Below are 24376 nucleotides of genomic sequence, written 5' to 3'. Positions count from 1 at the left end.
ACCTTTCTTTTCAGTAAAAGAAAGGAGAGAAGAATGGGAGAAGGGAATCGTGAATGGAGGGGAGTTATGTTTGACCTTTGTGTATCTATTTCTCCCCAAACTCACCCAATCGACAAATGTGGCTGCCATTCTCCTCTTCCTCCTTGAATGCTCAGTAAGTGGATGGTGTTTCCGAAACTTTCAGAAGACATCGATTCCCCACCCCAAGACAAAACACTGACAAAGAGGGACCCTCCCAGTACCTCCTGTATCATATGTTCTGGTCTCCTAATGTTCTATCTTAAAAGGGGGTTAATTAAAGGAAATCTCCTGGGCTTTTCTTTGAGATGGACACAGCTATCACTATTTTCTTTTTAATTTTTTCTTTTTTCTTTATTATGTATTTATTTTTAATATATGGAATGTTTCACAAATTTGTGTGTCGTTCTTGCACAGGGGCCATGTTAATCTTCTTTGTATAGCTCCTATTTTAGTATATGCCCTGCTGAAGCAAGCAGAGTCATTACTATTTTCATTGGTCTCTTCATCTAAGTCAGAAGTAGTCATGGACACTTTTTCTACCATTTCTTATGCCTTTTTATTACAGGCCTGACCCAAACTGAGGGACATATTAGGAGGAGAAGTCTTTGGGGGAAGAATTGTGGGATGTTTAAGGGTCTTGGATATGAAATCCCAGAGCTATCCAGGCCCTCAAAGTTGGAGCAAGACTAATGCTCTCATTTTACAGAGAGGATGCTGAGGCACAGAAACATTAAGTAACTTGCTGCAGATGCACAACTAGTTGGTGAATGCTAGGTTGAAGAGTTTTGATTCCATCCAACAGAAGCAATCATTGAGCCCAACAGATTTCCTAGGGCAAGTCTCACCTAGACCCACTCAGGATGCAACCAAAACTGATTAAATGGCTCTTTACTGTTTCAATCACCTCAAAGAATGCAAGTGAAAGTGGGCAGGGAGGCTTACCAAGCCCTTTTCTTTCTCCAGTCATTTAATTATCCCTTGAAACCTAGCTGATTCTGTAGAGAGGCTCCAGGAAGTCTTGAAGAAAATTTTGCAGAGGATGACACTTGAAGATGAGTTGACGGAATGGGCTGAACTTAAAGGAGCATGCTGGTGGATGCAAGGATGTCAGGGCTGGTGAAATCACTGCCAGTTCAACCTTTTCCCATGTTGATCCAGCTTGTCATTATAAAACATGGGAGGTACAACTTGAGGATAAGTGGTCAGAAGATGTAAAAAGAATATGACAACAAATAAAAAAAAACATGAGAGAATCTGCTTTTTGAAAAGAGATTCTGGGCACTTTTAGCTCTCTAACAAGACAAAAACAACAACCATTGTATTTTCAAATTGTTCTTATTCATCAAAATTGAGAACAAAATTCCCGTGGTGGAGAATTTGCTGTCATTTGTTTTTCAGGAGCATCCTTCCCATAAAAGTTCACCCAGTGGTGTAAATTCTGATATTTGTGTATTTGGCTTTATCATAGCCTTGATCTGGATATAATCTATCCTTACTAAGATGAATTAAAACAATAAACGTCCTAGTTGGTTCTACAATCATGAAGCAGCTTGGCATCACCCATCTCCAACCAGAAAGAGGGAAGGAAGCATCCCTGAGCTTCTCCAGTGTCACCCCATGAGACTTTTCCCACTCCCCTCAGGATTTATGCATTTCCATGGGTGAAATTACATGTGACTAGAATTATGACCATGGTTATAGCTGGAGAAAGTGAGAAGCAGAGAAGTAGCACCTAAAACACTGACTGCTGTCACCTAGGGATTAAAAGAGGTGCTTGGACCCTACCCAGATCCATGTGCCATATCTCAGCTCCAAGTCCAAGGGCAGTTTTATCTTTCTGTATAAAATATGAAGTTCAAGACATTCTACTTCTACTCCAACTTTTCATTCTTATACTTTAACTATATAATAGACACATTATTGTTAAGAATAGCACAGAGAATGTTATTTAGTTGAGATCTTACTGTCGATTTGATACTTATTTTTCACTCAGTAACTGTGTCTTGGAGATTGTCTCCTATTTGCACAAACAAATCTATCTTGCTATTTGAAACAACGGCATGAATTTCCATGTATGGACATACCATTTTTTATTTAACCACTTTCTTATTTGTGGACATGTAGGCTGTTTTTTAAAATGGGCATTTTTATTTTCTAGCACATAAAATTTTATTGTTATTAACACTCCTTGTCCTTAGAACACCCACCTTGATACTAAAAGGAAGTGCTCCAAGGACTGTAGCCAGATTCTGACTTGGAAACCTCCTTGTTCCACTGTTGTACTTACAATTGCTCATTTTGCCATCCCTTTTAATAGCCTTCCCAGTCCCAGCTGTTACTCACCTTCCTTGGCCCAGAGAAGTGGCTGACTTAGCCTGACCAGCAAGCCATGGCTCAGTTACATGTTTGAAAATGCCAAAGGAAGGTCATAAAAATGAAGCAAATAAGGTTTAATGTTGTTTCCCCTCCCCTGCCAGGAATGCAATAACCTGTATTTGAAAAGCAGAAAAGTACTGGAAACATTTTCAGCAGGATTGTGGCACCTGCCTTCATCGCCTGTCCAAAGGCAGAGTCAAGACTAAAGTCTTTCTGCCCAGGACCCTGGATAGAAAGGGCACAAACTGCCCTAAGACCGTTGGGCTACCCACAGTAGGTTATTTTTGCAGATATCGGTGGCCTCCTGACGTTAGAGGTAGGTGAAGGCTGTAGGTCTCACCTCCACACCTTTACAGCAGGTGCCTTGTTACAGTAAATAATGTATCTCAGTGCAAATTCTGCCACACATATGAACTCACGTCAGCCAACAGGTACAAAGGGGCCACAATGGACTATTCAGTAAACTCATGAAGCCCAGTCCTTTGTCCATTTAGGCCCTTGGACAGTGTCCAGCACAAAAGATTCACTTGGCTAGGCACGGTGGCTCATGCCTGTAACCTCAGCACTTTGCAAGGCCAAGGCAGGAGGATCACTTGACCCTAGGAATTCGAGACCAGCCTGGGCAACGTAGTGAGATCCTGGCTCTATGTTGTTTTATTTAAAAAAAATAAAAGAAAAAGTTTCACTTGAAGCAAACCAAACCACAACCACATTCTGGCAGCATATTTCAGCTAATTTTCTAGTCCACTCGAGATGATTACAGACTCCTCCACATATGACCTAACACAAGATAGGATGGAGTCCTAGCACTCACTGTAAGCCTAGGACTCCAACGGCGTAGAAAAGTGCCTGACACATAGTGGGGCTAAATAAATATTTACCTGAGACCCCGCAGGACTCATATTCTTTTCTAACCAAACCACATATTTCAAATTCTCCTTTCAATGAGAAATAATTGGTAACATTTCTAATGCTAATTAACCATTAATCCTTCAATACTATCAAAGGTAAAGATAGGTAAAGTGCTTGGGATTACCTCCACTGGAGTGGGAGCAGCTCATTAGCGTCTTTCAAATGCTAACTAACCCCAACAGTTGTAATCGCAGAGTTAGGGCTTCTCAGGTGTGAACTAACATTTCTTTGAGCAGTGATTCTCTAAGCTGGGTGCATCTTAGAATCCTCTGTGAAGCTTTTAAAAAAAATGCTGATGCCCAGGCTTCACCTCAGGCACATGAAATCCAAATCTCTGCTCTAAGGTCCAAGGAATTGGTATATTTTAAAGTTTTCCAGCTGATTCTAATTTCCACCCAGCGTTGAGAATACTGCTTGAGGGTGTAGAATTAAATGAATATGTATCTAAATACACGTGTATTTTCTCCAAGTTGTAATGGGCAGTCAAGCTGTTGTTATTCTGGTCTCAGAATTTTGATTGTTGAAGACTCTGCATATGCTAAGGCCATGGGAAACACACATATACAATTTACTCATTTAATTTTTATTTTATTTTATTTTATTTATTTGAGACAGAATCTTGCTCCGTTGTCCAGGCCAGAGTACGGTGGTGCGATCTTGGCTCACTGCAACCTCTGTCTCACGGGTTCAAGCAATTCTCTTGCCTCAGCCTCCTGAGCAGCTGGGACTACAAGTGCCCGCCACCACGCCCAGCTTATTTTTGTATTTTTAGTAGAGATGTGGTTTTGCCACGTTGGCCAGGCTGGTCTTGAACTCCTGGCCTCAAGTGATCCTCCCGCCTTGACCTCCCAAAGTGCTGGGATTACAGGCATGAGCCACTGTGCCTGGCCTACTCATTTAATATTTATTTAGCTCTACTTTGTGTCAGGCATTTTTCTAGAGCTGAGATATACTTATGCTCTCGAGAGACAAATGACTCTGCACTCATGGCATTCACACAGTTTTACTGAAGTATTTAACAAAAACTACAGACAAAAACTTCTGCCACAAACCAAGAAGAGTGAGGCGATACAGTAGTTTTGTGGGTCTGCTGGGCATGGGATGAGGAATCAGGAGGCTTGCCTCTAAATCCTGGCTTTGCCCTGTGTTCACTTGAGCAAGTCCTCTCACCTCTTACCATCTCAAATCCTGAAGTTATAAAAGGAGAGCTGAGAACAAAATGATTTCTAGGGCCCTAAAGTTTTATTGAGGTCTCAAAATCACTGAATCAAAAGGTAGAAGTAAACATTCATAACTGCAGTATCACGTGCAGCCAGGGAAGTTGATTCTCCAGTGCCTCTAAAAGAGGAAATGGTCCATAAAGCTTTCACTAGCCCAGGGTATTTCCACTATCTTTAAGATATTCTCCCATTTGATAAACATAAAAATTTCACACTTTCTGTTACATGGATAGAAATTTCAAGAAGATCAACTTGGTGTCAAGATGAAATAAAAGTAATGGCAATTTTGATTATGCCTCTTCAAACCTTCTAAGACTGCAGAGATTTTTATAAGGCCTCGTCCTCTTTCTTCCCCTTCTGAGAATCACTGCCCAAGCTCTTGCCTAGGCTGGCATCTGTCCCCACAGAAAAGGTAGTGATAAGTGGCCAGGAAGGGCTGTCAGTGACTTTCTATTACATTCTTATTTCCCCAAATAATGGGTTCTTGTTTAGGCCCCCTACACTGATTCCCAGAACGTTAGGAAGGCAGAGCCTCTAACAGTCAACATTCTGGGACTGTGATAAGGACAACTGGCCTGTCTGTTACAACCTCAAGAAGAATGGGTGTGAGTGGGAGAAACAGTTAAAATGTGAATGCATAATGGTTCCCCTCCCACCCCTCAACTTTCTCAAAAGCCAAATTTACTTCATGAGATTAAATTTCACTCAATGGACGGTGGGATGATGGAGAGTTTGCATTGAGATGATTTTTTAAAAGGAAGTTTGATCGTCATAGTAACACTCTGAAAAGATTTTGATGCAACTTTGGAATTACTTCACACCCAATTACATAGGACATCTACATGGAATGAGAGATAAGTGCTTCTGTGACTGCAAACATAGATAGAAAATCCATTAACCTTTTTAGCCATTTATTAAAGCAGAGGAAAATTATTTTTAAAATGCAATTTCTGACTTCAAGAAAAAGTACTGAAAAAAATATTTTTATCAGTGTAGTTTGGAGTTTCCTAATAAAAGGAAAATGCCACAGAATATCTTAACTATGGATTCTTTGGGAATCAGAGAAATTTAGGGCCAGTAACACACTGAGTGGTCATTGAGTCCATTCCCTGACCAGGAAGGGCCAGAGTTAGGCAGATAGAACCCTATTACTTTAAAAACTAAAACCTCCCTTTGTCATTATCCTCATATTTAAAAATCTTACTGCAATACAGTTTCTTGTGGCTTACTTAAAGCTGGGCATCTTAGTCTGTTTGTCTCATTCTAGCTTCAGGAATGATCATCACCAAAAACACGTATTGAGCATTTTTTCCGATGATTTTTCTAGTCAAAGGGAAAAAAGCTAAAAGGTGAAATTACTGCCACTGAAATCTTACTTGAACTACCTTCATCCACTGGATCAAAACTCTTTTCATAATGGTATTGTTAAGCTCTTCAGAACATAGGCTTTTGGACCATTAGAAGGGCTTTCACATTGCCTAGTCCAGTTCTGTAACTGTACACATTGGAGCAAATGACACCTGAAGAGGTTCTATACATATGTATTATCTTACTCATTCAATATGTTTGTTTAGTCTGTTCCTGTGGGACAACCTGGCATTATCCATTTCCTGAAGTGTTGCAACAAGAAATACCGTACACACCACCACTTACGTTCTTACCAAAAATTTTACCCTGAATCCAATTTCAGACAAATCCAGAATGTAGGACATTCAACAGGGCAACTATCTTGGGCTCTTAAAAAAGGTAAATGACTAGAAAAACAAAACAAAAAAGAAGTGAGGAATTGTTCTCACTTTGATTAAAAGAGAAGAAAGAGCATGAACCTTGGTGGGATTCTGTAATTCAAAACACAAAAGCTGTAAATTACATTTTGAGGACAACTGGAGAAGTATGGAAGGTATTTTAACTGAGTCATGGTTTTCTTATGCATGATGATGGTTTTGTGGTAATGGAGGAGAATTTCCTTATTGTTAAGAGATGTATTCTGAAGTATGTAGGAAGGATCTATGATGCTTTCAGATGGTTCAGCAAAAGAGGTATGCATGTGTGTAGAAACAGAGAAAGATGAGAAAGAGAGAAAGAGAGTACAACTGTAAAATATTAACAATTGGTGAATCTAGGTGACACTGGTCATTCTACTGTTCATTCAACTTTCTGTGTATCTCAAAATTTAAACATGAATAAAACATTTTAGTAAAACAGACACCCTAGCACGTAAGTTCCACAAAGCAAGAGATGTGTGTTTCTCCCACTGATGTACACCAAGTGCTGAGAGCAATCCCCAGCACATAGTAGGCACTCAATAAATACGTGTTTAAACAGAAAACAAAAAAGGAGGTGGCCCCAGCATGGGGTCAGAGGGAGGGAGGGGACAGAAGCCAAGAAGTGGGCAAGTCTGCTGGCACACCACCCTGACATCAGCATTTTTCAGAGGCTTTTCTAGAGCCACAGGAATGCTACAGAATAAGGCTCCTGTGGACAGTGCCCTCTCAGCTGCACCTGCTTTTGGTGCAGGCAGCTGGGCAGAAGATTAGGTAGAGAAGACTCACTCAGCCAGAATGTCTTATTCATGTCCCCACCCCCCACAATCGATCTGGAAATGGCATGGAGATATTTCTGATGAGAGTATAAAAATGTAGGCATCCGTCAGCTCGCACTGGTTCAGCCATCCCATGTATACAAGGAAAAGCTTGAATATATGTGAAACCTCAGGGATCATGAGATCCATTAGAACCCACCTAATATTATGATGCAAATGGTGAAATTGAAGGTCTTACAATTAGGCAAGAGCTGACTGCTTTCTTCATTTGATTTTCTTTAATGGCACCAAAATAATACACTGTTTTTAAAAAGATGAGTTTTCTAAGATTCTACTAGTTGACGATTTATTATCTCATTTCCAAATTCCAGGGTTAAGGAAACATGCATATTAAGAAATGGCTAAAATATGAATGAAGCACAAATGCTCTGGGAGGCTGATGGAGGAGGAGGAGTGTACCAGGGTGGGTGTGCAAGGTCATGGTCCAGGTGAAGGCCAATGAACTGAAGGTTTCTTTCTTTTCTCCTCTTTTTCTTTTTATCTTTCTTTTCTCACTTTCTTTCAATGTCTCTTTTCTTCTTTCCTCCCTCTTTGCTTCCTCTCACCCTTCTTTCTTCTCTTCCTCTCTTCCTTCCTTCCCTCCTACCTTCCTCCCTTCCATCCTCGTATTTTAAAAACCACAGTGATTGAAACTAAAGAGCTGGCCTACGCAACTCAGGGCTGAGGGATGGTTAGCTCTCCTTGCCTCCTGGCAACCATGCCCCTTCTAATAGTGACTGGTTGAGAAAGAGGCTCAGAGTCTTTTAACTAGAATAATCCCCTCAGGCATGTCATCTCTTTGCTGTGCAGACCTGCAAGGGAGGTGATCTTACTTCTCCCACTGAGAAGGAGCCTGGCAGTGCTTCTAAACTGAATTCTCATAAGAAAGGGAAGAGCCTGTTTGCAAAAACATACTCTTTTGCTGCCAACACAAGCAGATCTTTTAGGGAGGAGGGGAACTGTAACCCCTCCAAGATCTTTGCTCTCCTTCAGAGCCAAGGCTCTCAGGTTTCACAAAGGAATTTATAGAGCAGACGGACGCCTCTGGGGTTGGAATCAGCTCAGGACTAAGTGGAGAATGAGGAGAGGGACAGGCACCCTTCTCTTCTCTGTGCAGACTGGGGATTGTTTACCAGGGGATGAAAAGTTCCTCTCCCTGAAAAGGAATGTTTGGCGAGGAAATGACTTCTGGAGGCACAACTGAATGGCTCCCCAGGGAGTCAGTTTGGGTTAGTTTCAGATCAGACCCACTACCCTGGACAAATCTCACTGGGCAGGGGCGGCAGGGCTGTGATTACAAGAGCTTGGGGATGTTTAAAGCAACTCCTGCCCTCAAAAGACAGCTGTCCTCTTTTCCAGATAAGTTCTGTATGGTAAAAGAAGGAAAAGGAAAAAAAAAAAATAGAGGTTAGAAATCATATTGAAAAATTAAAGGAACGTTTGATCTGTCCATAAGCATTTCCTGACTGTGCCACTTTGCTCAGTGCTTGTCCTAGGTTCTTCCAATATCACATTTAGTGGGTAGTGAGAAGGCGTGGAGTAAGTGACTCTGGTTGCTGACATTCACACTTGGATGAAGTGGAGAAAGATGATGTCCTTCCTTATTTGGTGGCTCTGGAAGCCACATTCCCTCCTCATCTGCCTTCCCAAAAGAAGCTTGTGGCCAGCCAGCGGAAGCCAGTGCTATTCAGCAGCCCCCACCCTTGGCATTTCCTTATCTAGGAGTCTTCACTGTGGAATTCCAAGGCCCACCCCAGTGCTCCGGATGTGTTTCAATCCATGGCCTGCCACTTTGTTCCTCTTGTGATGACAAGCAGATAACATAGCTCACATGCCTTCTTTTCCTGCATACCAACCAGACCCCAGTTCTGAAAAGGAAACAAACCACAAACCAAGAGAGATGTGTTATTTTTATGTAGACATTGTTAAGACGCTGCAATAAGCCTAGAATTGCGGAGAGTGCTTTCCCATGTTGCTCCAGTTAATCCCCTCAGTCACTCCGGCATTTATACAAATGAGGAAACCAGTGTGTGTGGAGGTTAGTTAAATAGTCAAGGTCTCATAGCAAGTGTGTGTGTGTGTGCATGTGTGCGTGTGTGCATGTGTGTGTGTGTGTATGTTGGGGGTGAGGGTTGCCAATTCAAAGTCCAGAATGACTCCAAGTCCACAGCACGTTTGTTACAGTTAAATGCCTTTACAACTAAGCGTGACCCCTTTGGCAATCATTACTAAGAGGCTTTACCAACTTCTGACATTGTTAACTTCAAGACAAGTATCCTTTTTTCAAGACATGGCACCAAAAACTGTATTTCTGTTATTCATCATCACCATGGTTACAACCACAGCTCATCTGTAATTTTCAAAGACCCTCCATCAGAAAAAAAAACAACAAAAATGTGGAGAAAATATTTGCTGAACATATCAGTAAATAAATAAGTATAAAATATGAAAGTGGCCAGAATATACCCAAATCAATAAATATGAATGATTTAAATGCCTCTTTTGAAAGACAGATAATGGCCAGGCACGGTGGCTCATGCCTGTAGTCCCATCACTTTGGGGGGCTGAGGCAGGCGAATCACGAGATCAAGACATCGAGACCATCCTGGCTAACATGGTGAAACCCCGACTCTACTAAAAACACAAAAAATTAGCTGGGCGTGGTGGCAGGCGCCCATAGCCCCAGCTACTCGAGAGGCTGAGGCAGAAGAATGGCATGAATCTGGGAGGTGGAGCTTTCAGTGAGCCGAGATTGCACCACTGCATTCCATCCTGGGCAACAGTGTGAGACTCCATCAAAAAGAAAGAAAGAAGAAAGAAAGAAAGAAAGAAAGAAAGAAAGAAAGAAAGAAAGAAAGAAAGAAAGAAGAAAGAAAGAGAGAAAGAAAGAAAAAAAGACAGGTATTCTTAAAATCCAACAATTCCACTTCTGGGTGTATACCCAAAATAATTGAAAGCAGAGACTTGAAAAGATATTTGCACACCCATATTCACAGCACCATTATTCACAATAGCCAAAGTATGGAAGAAACCCAAGTGTTCATTGACAGATGAATGAACAAGAAAAATGTGGTATTTACACACAACGGAATATTATTCAGCCTTAAAAACGAAGGAAATGCTGACATATGTTACTACATGGATGCAACTTGAGGGCATTACGCTAAGTGAAATAAACCAAAAAGACAAATACTGTATGATTCCACTTACATGAGGTACTTAGAGTATTCAAAATCATAGAGACAGAAAGTAGAGTGATGATTGCCAGGAGTTGGAGGGAGGGGGACATAGAAAGTTATAAGAGTTTAGAATTTCAGTTTTACAAAGTGAAAAGAGTTACGGACATGGATAATGGTGGTGGATGCACACTATGAATGCATTTAATACAACTGAAATATACTCTTAAAATGGTTACGACAGTAAATTTTTGGGGGGAGGAACTAGAACCCTAAAAATGAAAGAAAAATGAATTTTCTTAGAAAGATACTCTTATATGACGTAAAACAATACAAACGATAAAAATCTATGCCATTTATAAGAGATATACCAGGATGACACTGGAAGGTTGAAAATAAAGGGATAGACAAAGAGAAACCATGTAAATGCTACCAAAATATGCAGAAGGGACAATATTAGTGCCAGACAAAATCAAATTCAAAGCAAAAAGCACTAAATGGGACAAAGAAGACTGAAAGACATAATCCAACAAGAAGTTATACTAATAATTGTTGTGCAATAAACAACGTAGCATCAAAATATCTAAACACCAAGTCTGTGTACTTAGGCATGCTAAGAATGGGTAAATATAGTAAAAAGTACTGTTTTGGCCTGATAGGAACTTGCTGTCTCTTCCAGTGGATAATTTGTCTGTAGTGTATTTAAAGCAGGGAGCTTAAGCTCAGACTTCCAGATTGGAAAGATTCTAAGTATTTCAGGGAGAGGTTATTTATGCTGTATGAGTATTTTACGTCAGGGAAGCATTATAACAAATAGACCATAAAAATCATACCACATCCAAAGGAAAAACAAAAAGCCACAGAAGGTTCTTGGAGTGTCTCTTCAGGAAATCCTCCACACTCAAGGCTCTTGCCAGTTAGGGTAACGTGTTCATAAATTTCCTCTAACAAACCCATTCCAGCATCAGAAAATGGCAAATCAATCAAATTTGGGGGGATTGATAGCTAAACTCTTCCAGGACTGTGGGCATAAATCCAGGAAAGGAATTTATGCCAAAAATTGAACCCTTTCCTGACAGAAATGGAAACACAGACAGAAATAAAACCAGTTACTTCATTTCAACTCATATCTACCATGTTTTAGGCAAGACAGTGAGGATACTGCTTACATCTTCTCACAGGTAAGATAAAATTTCTAGCAAAAGTAAGGTGCTGGCCAGGCACAGTGGCTCACACCTGTAGTCTTGGAGCTTTGGGAAGTCGAGCTGGAGAATCCTTTGAGGCCAGAAGTTCAAGACCAACTTGGACAACATAGTGAAACCTCATCTCTACAAAAATAAAATAAAATAAAATATTAGCTGAGTATGGTGGTGCATGCCTGTAGTCCCTGCTGCTTGAGACGCTGAGGTGGGGGGATCACTTGAGCCCAGGAGTTCAAGGTGACAATGAGTTAGGATCGAGGTACTGCACTCCAGACTGGGTGACAGAGTGAGACTGACTCACTCTGTTTCAAAACCAAACAAAAGTAAAGTACTAAAACACTCTAAAGCACTCAGTTGTTAAACAAATCTCATCTCCAGTAGGGATTGGGTTAGTGGAGCAAAGGGGCCAGGGAAGCCAATGACAGGGAAGGAATGGACTGGGAACCTCAGTTTTGAAATATCTTTCTCATAATTTGAGTTTATATTAAAGAAAAACCTAAAACTACTAAGTGCTAATCTAGCATTTTTTAATTCTGAAAAGTCTAAATTAGACATAAGGAATTGGTTAGAAGTGCTGGATAATAATTTTCCAAGCGAAGAGGGCTTTTTTCTTTCTGATCCTTTGTCAGATATACTGAGGCATGATCCCCGTTCTTGAAAGGGAGTTGTTGCAGCTGAGCTCACTAGTACCTTATGTTCTACATCCTAAGCAAATGCATACCTCTGAACTCTGAGGGAATGTGGAGTGGAGACCCTACTAGGTCGTTGGCCAGCAAGTTTTTTGGTGTGTGAATGGGTTGAGTAAACATGCATGTACACATATATATTTATGTATATCTAAATGGGTAGATAGAAAATAGATAAATGACAGATAGATAATAGACAGATAAATCATAGATAGACAGATATAGATAGATAGATGATAGATAGATAGATAGATAGATGATAGGTAGATAGGTAGATGATAGATAGATAGATAGATAGATAGATAGATAGATAGATAGATGATAGATAGATAGATAGATAGAGATATGGTTTAGCTGTGTCCCCATTCAAATCTCGACTTCAATTGTATGTCCCAGAATTCCCACATGTTGTGGGAGGGACCCAGAGGGAGGTAGTTGAATAAGGAGGGCTGGTCTTTCCCATGCTATTCTCATGATAGTGAATAAGTCTCACAAAATCTGATGGGTTTATCAGGGGTTTCCACTTTCTCTTCTTCCTCATTCTCTCTTGCTGCTGCCATATAAGAAGTGCCTTTCACACTCCACCATGATTATGAGACCTCTCCAGCCATGTGGAACTGAAAGGCCAATTAAACCTCTTTTTCCTCCCAGTCTCGGGTACATCTTTATCAGTAGCATGAAAACAGACTAATACAGACAGACATACAGAGAGATAGACAGATAGATAGATGATAGATGATTGCTAGCTAGCTAGCTAGATGATAGATAGGTAGATGATAGATAGGTAGATAGATAGATAGATAGATAGATAGACAGACAAATATTACTCTCAGGTCTTTCTATCTCTCCCTCTTTATTCCTGGTATTCTCTCTTCACTTCCTCCTCTCTCTGGTCTGTCTAGCTGTCTGCCTCTGTTTCATTTCCTTTGTGTCTGCCAGTAGGTAGGTCTTGTGTCTCTCTGAGCATCTCTCCATGGGACTCTGTATTTCTCCCCATCTGTCTCTGGCTGTCTGCCCTTCTTTCTTTCTCTCTCCCTCTCCCTGCCTTCTTTTTGCCTTTCTTCTCCTCTGGTGGTGGTTGCTGCCCTTGCTGCTGTGATGCATTTTCTATTGATGGAGTGAGCATTAAGGAGGCCCAAATATGGTCATGGGTTTCAGGCGGAGTTGAGGTCACGGCAGCCAGGCAATGCTCGCCCCCAGCACGGTCGTTGGGAAACTCAGAGCTGTCACAAACACTGGCCCACCTTATATCCAGACACTTAAGGTCAGGAAGAGACAGAGTGATTCAGCCGGAGTCCTGTTCATAAAAGGCAGCAAAGGCTCTCTGCTGTCAGCTGCCACTTGTTACAATACAGTCAATTTTCCATCCCACAGCAATTTACATTCATGTCTCTGTTATAATCACTTTGCTGTGCGCTTACTGGAAGGGAAACCATTTTCCTTAGTATCATTCAGATAATTAGAGCAAGTCCTCTGGATGAGGAAAGCTCAGGTACAACAATGAAACTATTGAAATGTCTTTAAAAAACCTCTCCTTTTAAAAGAATGTTCAAAGAAATTTCCACATCAAAGTTCTGAATGTCAAGAATTCCTATAATTTCCTTCTGTGGCTAATGCCAGGAACTTTCTAGAATACTACAGTTTCTTATTCTTTAGAGTACAGGATAAAGGATAATTTTGTTTGTCTGAGATTTAACCCACCTGAGAAGTATTTTTCCAGGGTTATGCTTGAGCAAAATACTGGCTGAGAAACTTTCAACCAACCTATGGGGAAATAACTTTTTTATTAAAGAGCTTTGATTAATTAAGCATTCCTCCATGGACTTTTAGGGAATTCATTCTTTACTGAATTCTTCTAGAACTGCAGAAAATCTTCAGAATGGGCCGCAACAACTTTGGTCACAGAAGACAGCTGCAGCTGCACAGCAGAGAGACAGGCTAGAGAGCAGAATGGCAAGGGCTCAGCTCCATTTTTCCATGTTTGCTTTTTGCATGCTTTATTTTGCAGGGAAGTCTAAGCCAGAAAAGTAGAGATGCCTTTCCCTTAAATTCATGGTTCATGAAATTATTAGAAAAGGTTTAACAATCTTGTGGAAAGGTTATGTAGGGTGTAAAACTTTCCACCCAGGACAAATTCTAAACACTGTAATGGAACTTTTCCTTCAACCCAATCTATTTGTTACCATTTATTGAGCAGTTACAATACATGGCAAGCCCTGGGATAAAGGTTCAATGTGCTCATTTAAATCTCCCAGTAACTCTTTAATGCAAATCTATTATTTTCCCCCATATTACAGATGAAGAAACTGAGCCTGATGTGTTAAAGTGGTTTGTTGAAAATCACACAGCTAGGAAAAAAGAGATCTTGGATTCAAACCCAAGTCAGCTGGCCTTGTAGGCTGTGTTTTCAAATACCTGCCTCATGGCCGGGCTCGCTACTCTGACTCCAACTAGAGAGAGAAAACGAACTCTGAAAACTGGCAGAAAATCAGCAACAAATGTCTTAGATGGGTAGCCTGCTTACTCTCCCCTGGGCCTGTACGGTAAGTCTATATAGTAAATCCTGCACAGAATGTTACAGAGACCATAGAGTAGCAGGAACTATTTAGATTGGTCCAGCCCTATACCATTTGCAAAGCCTGATATCTGTGATCTCAGATGATCTTTTCTGACACTCTGTGACTTAGAGGTTATTGTTCCCATTTTAGCAGAAAAAGAGACTAACACCCGAGTTGGTTAAGTGACTTGGTCAAGGTCTCATAACTAGTGACTGACAGAGCCAAGACTTGGGCCTAAGAAGGGTTTGACCCTTTACTCAATGCCCTTTGAGCTCCTGCTCCTGGGCCAACTCTGGTCAATTGATCATGGCTGGCCTGTGGTGTTATTTGGAAGAAAATAGTCCCAGGATGTATTAAGATTTAGCAAGAAAAGGTGTCACAGGCCGGGCATGGTGGCTCACACCTATAATCCCAGCACTTTGGGGGTCTGAGGCTGGAGGATTGGCTGAGCTCAGGAGTTCATGACCAGCCTATGCAACGTGGTGAGACTGTATCTCTACAAAATTTTAAAATTAGGCAGGCATGGTGGCACACACCTGTAGTCCCAGCTACTCAGGAGACTGAGGTGAGAGGATCACTTGAGCCCAGGAAATGGAGGCTACAGTGAGCTGTGAAAGCACTGCTGCACTCCAGGCTGGGCACCAGAGCAAGACTGTTTCCAAAAGAGAATTTTAAAAAAGAAAAGGAAAGAAAAAGAAAAAGTGTCACTGTTGATTAAGCATGTCTGCACCGACACCAGCGTGAGGAGCGACAGCATCCTTGTCACAATGACGTCATCTCTAATCTATTTAGTGCAGCCCCTTAATTCTATAGAAAAGGAAATGGAGGCCTAACTCAGAAATTCTGAGACTTCTGCAGGTTCTCTCAGCAAGTTGATGACAGTCAGGACAAAACAGCATTTTGAGAAGTTGTACAGATCTATTTTCATAGTACTTTAAACCTGGGATTTAGGCTCTTCCATGCTCATGCTTGCTCGACTCTAAGTCCAAGAGTCCCTTGTGAGTCGGAGACAGAAGGTGTTAAGCAAACGTAACAGAGAGGACAGAGAAAGCTGGGATTGGTGCAAGACATGGCTTCCACTTAAGATTGCTCAGCCTTCCCCTGACACCTGCCCTTCTCTTTCCTTCCCTCACTCTCACCATTGCCAACACTGATTTCTCCCACCCCTGACCTGAGCTAATCCTTCTGCCTTTGAGAAGGAGTTTTATTCTACCCCATCTCTCCCACAAGACTGTAAATCGTCCAAGGTCAGCTGATGACACTGTCTTGTTCATTTGTATAGAAGCCTGGCATCTTACTCCACATAGGCTTGGCACACATGCTTATGGCACTCAATTGATTCCGCCCAAACTGGAATTGGAGTAAACTGAATTGAACTAAATGTACCTGCACCAAAGTAAGTAATAAAATAGGCCTACTGACTAATTTATTACAAAGTGAAAAGTGGAAATAACACAGGAAGGAACTGGAATTCATGAGAGGGAAAATAGCACCTTTCTATCTCATATTCCCAATATCCTCCCTGAAATCACAACACAATAATAGCAAATATTATCAGCTAACTTATACCTATAACAAGACATTGAGTGGCACTTGTCTTCTTGTCCTAGTTTTGGTATCTGGGGCCTATAGCTAAAAAGCAAAGAGAGCATCCACACACGGTAAGATTTGGGGCCAAAAATTGTACCACAAGGAAGAGATGGTACAAAAATTGTACCACAAGGAAGAGATGGTACAAAGGTAACCACCCCTTTCATCCTCCGTTCTCAGTCTATATCAATGACTATCAAACCCATTGGACTGCAGGTCTTCATTTAGTGACAAATATCATGCAATACCAATTTGCAAATTGAAATGCAATGGATAGACAATAAAACTTTCTATTAAAAATTATATATGTATATAATTTTCTCTCAAAGCCAATATAATCCCTAACTTTTTAGATATAAATAAAGGAGAGGTAAGTTATTAAAATAATATGTGTTTCCTGGGGCACCACAACTCTAGGAGACATGACAAAGTAGTCAGTGGTTTGGGCCTGTTTGTAATGAATAAGTTTGCATTGAAAAGAAAATAAGCCAATATAAAGTTGAATATCATCAACACTTTGTCTTTATACATATTGAAACAAGGGGTAAATAAGTAAATTTGTTTTTATACATAGACTTTTTGCCAACTGGACATATAAAATGCAGACTGATATTTTGGCAACTAAACAGCACAACTGGCTTTGCCATCAGTGATGTGATTGTTCGAATGCTGAACAGTCTTTGGTAAGTTTCCAAAAGTAACAAGTACTGTGTAATCTTCCCTTGATTTACATGGTAGGTATGTTTCTGGAAAATTCAACGTATATCAAAGCTATACAAAAATACCTTGTGTTTTTTACATAAAATAGAATTGAGTTCTAGGCCTATGTCATTATAAAATGTCTGGGAGGACACCAGAAAGATGTGTAGATGTGAGATGGTTCTTCTCCATGTGGAATTGTCTTGTGAATTGCAGGATGTCTGGAATCCCTGGCCCATTAAGTATCAGAAGATCCCCCCATCACTGTGACAACCAATAACAGCTCCACATATTTCCAAAATGTCCCTAGGAGATGGTGTGACCCTCGCTTAGGACCACTGCCCACTATAAAAAAAGACAGGGAGAAGAAGGGGAATCTAAGAGATGGTCATCCTTCCCGTGGTTGGATATCCACAGCAGACTTGCTCTTTTGCATCAGCGTCAGCGACTTGGAGAGATGTGTAGGTGGGGGGGAGGTGGTGCAGCAGCTGCATACCTACCACTGGGCGTGACAATGAGCATGCGTTTCCCGTGGGACCACTGGACACAGGGCATCACAGGGAGCTGGCTTGAGCCATCTTGCTATTATCCCACCCAGAAGGGTTGTCTCTTGGTGAAGATGCACTACAACAAGAGGATGTTGCACACAGGGCCCCTGTGGAGCAGAGGTGGGCGGGGAGCAGGGGAGCAGATGAGGTGGGGCTGGAGTTGGATCTTCTGGTCAGGGAATTAGGCAGCAAGGGAGGGGAAGGGGCCTTTAAGGGTCTCCAAAGAACTGCTGCATGAACTCTGTCACACTGGGGGCATGGACGTTGGCTAGAGTGTGATGGCTCATCAGCAGCCATTAAAAACAAGCTGATTCTTTCTCCCTCCCTCTTCCCTACCCTGACCCAGTGAAGGAGTGGGAGCCCTGAGGAGTGGAGAGGCTTTGAAAACATAGGATATTGAAGTTTTGTACTGTACCAGACCTTTCTTTCTCTTTTTTTTTTTTTTTTTTTTTGAAACAGGGTCTCACTCTGTCACCCAGGAAGTGCAGTGCCACAATCACAGCTCCCTATAGCCACAAACTCCCAGGCTTAAGCAATCCTTCCACCTTAACCTCCTGAGTACCTGGGACTACATGGGATCCATGTGCCACCATGCCTGGCTAATTTTTTTGTTGTTGTTTTGTTCTGGTTTTTTTTGGTAGAGACAAGATCTTCCTATATTGCCCAGGCTGATCTCAAACTCCTGGGCTCAAGTAATCCTCCCACCTCAGCCTCCCAAAGTGCTGGGATTATAAAAGCATGAGCCACTTTGCCCAGCCCAGACTACATTTTAACTGCTGAAAATGAAGCAAATGTTATCAAAGACGTTGTTAATTATACCTAAGATGTTGTTAAAGCATAAAGAATGATTTGATGGAGTATAACTGGGACTTGGGAGCAGCTAGTGAAAGAAATTAAAATGTTTCATGTCTGTCCTCCAACAAGTTGAGATTCCTCCATAACCCAGTTACATACGTGACTTTGTCCACAATGGATTTAAAACAGCTAGTAAGAAGCCATTTAACAAAACAGAGAATGAAAACTAGACCCAGAGGAAATATAAACTGAATAGAATAACAACCAAGCAAAAGGGAACATTAGGTCAAAAATCCACAGGACTTTCAGTCCTGCAATGCCATTATGGTTAAGCCACCAATTTTGGCTCCCTAGAAGCCAAAACAGAAAGGAGAACATGATCCTTTAGCTGATAAAAGGGATACAATATGTTAACAACTTCCAAAATAAAAATGGTCTGGGATGTATACAAAGTGGTCGAAGAATGAACACCAATGACTACCACTGTCCAATGCTCTTCCCCCAATTGCTTTAATGATTTAAGTAGGATTTCCAGTTAATCATATGCTTTATATTAATAATATGTGCTGAGTATAGTGCTAGTATCTCTGTTGTCACTCCTATTTTATAGATGAGGACCCTGAGACTCACAGAGATAAATAACTAGACAATATTGTCCCAGCTAACAAGTGGAAGAACCAGAATTCGAAGTCAGGTCTGCTAGTTTCTACACCACGCTCTTCATTAAACCCAGCTCTATAATGCTGTTATGAGAAGTGAGAAAATACTGACAGTGCCGGCTTAGCTGGGGCCCTTGAGGATTGGAGCACTCTGGTAAACTGCGGAGTGAACCCACTTGTGCCATCCCACAGTTTGGAAAAGGCAACACTATGATGACAGTGGGTAACACTGGCCTGGCACATAAACACAAAATGTTTGAGAACCCCACCTGGTGAGGGACATTCTCCATCATAGCTGCCTTTTCATGCCGTGAAATGAGAGTCCACACCCCTCTCATCACATCCATGGCAGAAATTTGAAGATTGTATTTTGTTTGTTTGTTTTATCAAAGAAAGCACAAGATTGCTTTTATTTTTAAAAATTTTTTTAAGGATACTCATCATTGAGCTTTTACAGCGAAGTTTTGGTTTCACAACTTAATGCAAGATCTGATTTACCTGATTCTGTGGTCCAATTGGCTTTAAGTTCTGAGATGCTTTTGTTCAGTATTAGGCAGGCTGCAGAAGTGTAGTAGGAAGCAGACTGAGTTTGGAATCTGAAGACCTGAGTGCAAGCTTTGTCACTTAAATTGATTATGTTGAGTGACCTTGATCTTCAATTTTCTCATCTACAAAATTGAGACAACAAATCTTAGTATCAGAACAAAGATGAAAATAGATATGTTAAAAAATCTTTAGGCTGGGTGTGGTGGTTCATGCCTGTAATCCCAGCACTTTGGGAGGCCGAGGCGGGCGGATCACGAGGTCAGGAGATCGAGACCACGATGAAACCCCGTCTCTACTAAAAATACAAAAAAAAAAAGTTAGCCGGGTGTGGTAGCGGGCGCCTGTAGTCCCAGCTACTCGGAGAGGCTGAGGCAGGAGAATGGCGTGAACCCGGGAGGCGGAGCTTGCAGTGAGCCGAGATTGTGCCACTGCACTCCAGCCTGGGCGACAGAGCGAGACTCCGTCTCAAAAAAAAAAAAAAAAAAAAAAATCACAGTATTTACCTAGCCTGGGTCCCAGTAAATCACCTAACACTCTATCTAACTTCCTGACTTTAGATAAATCACAATTTTTTTTTTTAATTAAGATGGAGTCTTGCTCTGTCACCAGGCTGGAGTGCAGTGATGAGATCTCAGCTCACTGCAACATTCACTTCCTGGGTTCAAGCAATTCTCCTGCTTCAGCCTCCTGAGTAGCTGGGACTACAGGCATGCGCCACCATGCCCAGCTAATTTTTGCATTTTTAGTAGAGATGGGGTTTCACCGTGTTGGCCTTGATGGTCTTGATCTCTTGACCTTGTGATCTGCCCGCCTTGGCCTCCCAAAGTGCTGGGATTACAGGTGTGAGCCACCGCGACTGGCCGTAAATCTTTTAAACACCATTTTTTTTTCCGCTATTAAATAAAGTTAGATTGGTGTTATCAAAAGCCTCCTCTTTTTTCCCCTTTCTTTTTTTTTTTTTCTTCAACTTTTATTTTAAATTCCGGGTTACATGTGCAGGAGAAATCGATTTGTTACAGAGCTAAATGTGTGCCATGGTGGTTTGCTGCACAGATCACCCCATCACTTAGACATTAAGCCCAACATCCATTAGCCATTCTTCCTGATGCTCTCTCTCCCACCACCTCTGACAGGCCCCAGTGTGTGGTGTTCCCCTCCTTGTGTGCGTGTGTTCTCATCGTTCAGCTCTCACTTATAAGTGAGAACATGTGGTGTTTGGTTTTCTTTTCCTGTGTTAGTTTGTTGAGAATAATGGCCTCCAGCTTCATCCATGTCTGTGCAAAGGACATGATCTCATTCCTTTTAATAGCTGCATAGTATTCCATGATTTATGAGTACCACATTTTCTTTATCCAGTCTATTATTGATGGGCATTTGGGCTGATTCTGTGTCTTTGCTCTTATGAATAGTACTGCAGTGAGCATATGTGTGCATGTATCTTTATAATAGAATGGTTTATATTCCTTTGAGTATATATCCAGTAATGGGATGGCTGAGTCAAATGGTATTTCTGCTTATAGATCTTTAAGGAATCACCACACTGTCTTCCACAATGGTTGAACTAATTTACATTCCCACCAGTGTAAAAGTATTCCTTTTTCTCTGCAGCCTCATCAGCATCTGTTGTTTCTTGACTTTTTAATAATAGCCATTCTGATTGGCATGAGATGGTATCTCATTGTGGTTTTGATTTGCATTTTTCTAATTATCAGTGATGTTGAGCTTTTTTTCCTATTTTTTGGCTGCATGAATGTCTTCTTTTGATAAGTGTCTGTTCATGTCCTTTGCCCATTTTTTAATGGAGTTTTTTTCTGGTAAATTTGCTTAAGCTCTTTGTAGACTCTGGATATTAGACTTTTGTTAGATGGATAGATTACAAAATTTTTCTTCCATTCTGTATGTTGTCTGTTCACTCTGATGATACTTTATTTTGCTGTGCAGAAGTTCTTTAGTTTAATTAGATCCCATTTGTCAATTTTTGCTTGCATTGCAATTGCTTTTGACGTTTTCATCATGAAATCTTTGTCCATGCCTATGTCCTGAATGGTATTGCCTAGATTTTCTTCTAGGGTTTTTATAGTTTTGGATTTTACATTTAAGTTCAACAGCCCACTTTTAATCTCTAAACATTTTGGTCTTTGACTGTCAGCTTCCACTTATGTTTTCATGTTTGTGTAAGAATATCAATTAAAATCAAGAATATTATGGTCTGAATTTCTATTTTGGAAAAGTATGAAATGTGAAGATTCTTAGTATTTGTAACTAACACATGTAAAATCTCTCAAATTGACCTTTGGAATAGTCTAATGTGTTAACAGATTTGAATAGTGGCATCTGGGTGATAAACTTCAAATTGTCAATGTGGTAAAACCTGTAGTTGATTTCCAGTTAGAGTTTCAGCTCTTGAAAAATTGCCTTTTTGCTTATGTTTACAATATAATTTCCTAATGTCGCCATAACAAAGTACCACAAACAGGATATTTACACAACAGAAATTTGTTTTCTTACAGCTGGGAGGCTAGAAGTCTAAGATCAAGACATTAGCAGGGTTGGTTCCTTTTGAGGGCAGTAAGGAAGAATCGTTCTATGCCTTTCTCCTAGTTCCTGGTAGTTTCCTAGCTGTTGTGGATCTCTACAAAATTCATTTTTTGAAGTTCTAACCCTCAGAACCTCAGAATAAGACTTCATTTGGAAAGAAGATCTGTACAGAGTTAATCAAGTTAAAATGAGGTCATTATGGTGAACTCTAATCCAATACGAATGATGTCCTTATAAGAAAAATAAATTTGGATACAGACTCATACAAAGGAATGATGATGTAAAGACACAAGAAGAAAACAAGCCATCCACAAAACAAATAGAGAGACCCGAAACAGATCTTTCTCCCACAGCCCTCAGAAGGAACAAACCCCACTGACACCTTGATCTCAGACATCTAGCTTCCGGAACTGTGAGAAAGTAAATTTCTGTTATTTAAGTACCCAGGCTGTGGCATACTCAGCCCTCCATATCTGGGGGCTTAACCAACCACAGATCAAAACTATTCAGAAAAAAAGTGATGGTTTTGTCTGTACTGAACATGTATAGAGTTTTTTTTGGTTATTATTCCCAAAACAATATAGTATAACTACTATTTACATGGCATTTACATTGTATTAGGTATGATAAATAATCTAGAGATGATTTAAAGTATACAGGAGGATATATGTAAATTATATGCAAACACTGAACCATTTCTATAAGAGACTTGTGCATCCATGAATTTTGGTATCTGAGGAAGGTCCTAGAACAAATCCCCTCAGAATACCGAGGGACAGCTATACTTTGTTACAGCAGTCCTAGCAAACTAAGAAACTGGCAATCTTTGGCATTCCTCGGCTTGCAGATACATCACCCCGATCTCTGCCTTTGGGGTCACATGGTGTTCTCCCTGTGTGCATGCCTGTTTCCAAATTTCCCCTTTGGATAAGGACACTAGTCATATTGGATTAGGGCCCACCACAGTCTAGTGTGACTTCTTCTTAACTAATCACATCTGTCACAACTCTGTTTTCAAAAACAGAGGTACTGAAGCTGAGGACTTCAAAAATGATGGGGAGACGCCATTAAACCCATGACAATTACTCACTGTGGTAAACTGAAAAACTCAGCCACAATATTTCACAGCTCATCTCATCATGAGGTAGAGTCAGTTCCCTCATCCCTTGAGTCTGGGCAGGACTCGTGACTTACTCTGACTAAAATGGAGCAGTGGGGATGCTGAGTGAGGTCTGGAGCCAACCTTAGAAGTCTTACAGCCTCTACCTTCCGCCTCTTGGAATGCTGCCCTGAAAGTGCCATGAACAAAGCCAATTCAGCCTTCTGGAGGATGAAAGGCCTTATGGAGGAGAACCAGAGCGCCCCAGCCAGCTGCAACTGCCAGGCCTGTGAGTGAGACTACTGTGGACCTTCTAAACTAGTGGCCAGATTTGGCCCACTGCCTAATTTTGTATGGCCTGCAAAAATAAGATAATTTTTTACAATTTTAATGGTTAGAAAAATTAAAAGAAGAAGAATATTTTGTGATATGTGAAAATCACATAAAATTCAAATTTTAGAGTCCACAAATAAAGCTTTATGGGAACACAGTCACACTCTATTGTTTACATATTGTCTGTGGTTGCTTTTGTGCTATAACGGCAAACTTGAATATTTGTGACAGAGACCAAATGGCCATCAAAACATAAAATATTTATTATCTAGCCCTTTACAGAAAAAGCTTTTCTGCCCCTATCCTAAGCACAGTCAGTTCTCTGCTGATTACAACTGCATGAGTGAGGTCCAAAGGCAACAAGCAGAGGAACTGTCCAGCCAATCCACAGATCACAAGAAGAGTAAGTCCTTATTTTACATGACAATGTTTAAGGATGGTGTGTTATGCAGCAATAGATAACCACTTTTAGATAATAGTTACCTGATTTCTAGTCATGTAAATTTTTTCTTTTAGACAGGATTTTTCTTTGTTGCCCAGGCTGGAGAGAAGTGGCACAATCTCAGCTCGCTGCAGCCTCCCCGTTCTGGGCTCAAGTGATCCTCCTGCCTCAGCCTCCTGAGTAGCTGGGACTACAGGTGCACCCCACCTTGCTTGGCTAATTTTTAAATTTCTTGTAGAGAAACGGTCTCATTATATTGCCCAGACTGGTCTCAAACTCCTGGGCTCAAGTGATCCTCTCACCTTGGCCTCCCAAAGTGCTGGGATTACAGAGGTGGGCCACTGCACTCAGCCTAAAAAGTCACTTTTAATATGAAGACAAAACAAAACATGTCT

The 24376-nt window shown here is 40.9% G+C and overlaps 1 non-coding gene across 1 annotated transcript; it reads right to left on the bottom strand.

Moving 5' to 3' along the window:
• Positions 1-390: 390 nt before the first annotated feature.
• Positions 391-495, bottom strand: LOC115834507. Its single transcript, XR_004029455.1, has one exon. It is a non-coding gene; the product is annotated as a U6 spliceosomal RNA (small nuclear RNA).
• Positions 496-24376: the final 23881 nt, after the last annotated feature.

This window comes from Nomascus leucogenys, chromosome 3 (genome assembly GCF_006542625.1).
Source record: "Nomascus leucogenys isolate Asia chromosome 3, Asia_NLE_v1, whole genome shotgun sequence".
In the NCBI taxonomy this organism is placed as follows: domain Eukaryota; kingdom Metazoa; phylum Chordata; class Mammalia; order Primates; family Hylobatidae; genus Nomascus; species Nomascus leucogenys.
Note: the sequence above shows the minus strand (reverse complement) of the source record. Positions and strands in the feature narration are given on the sequence as shown.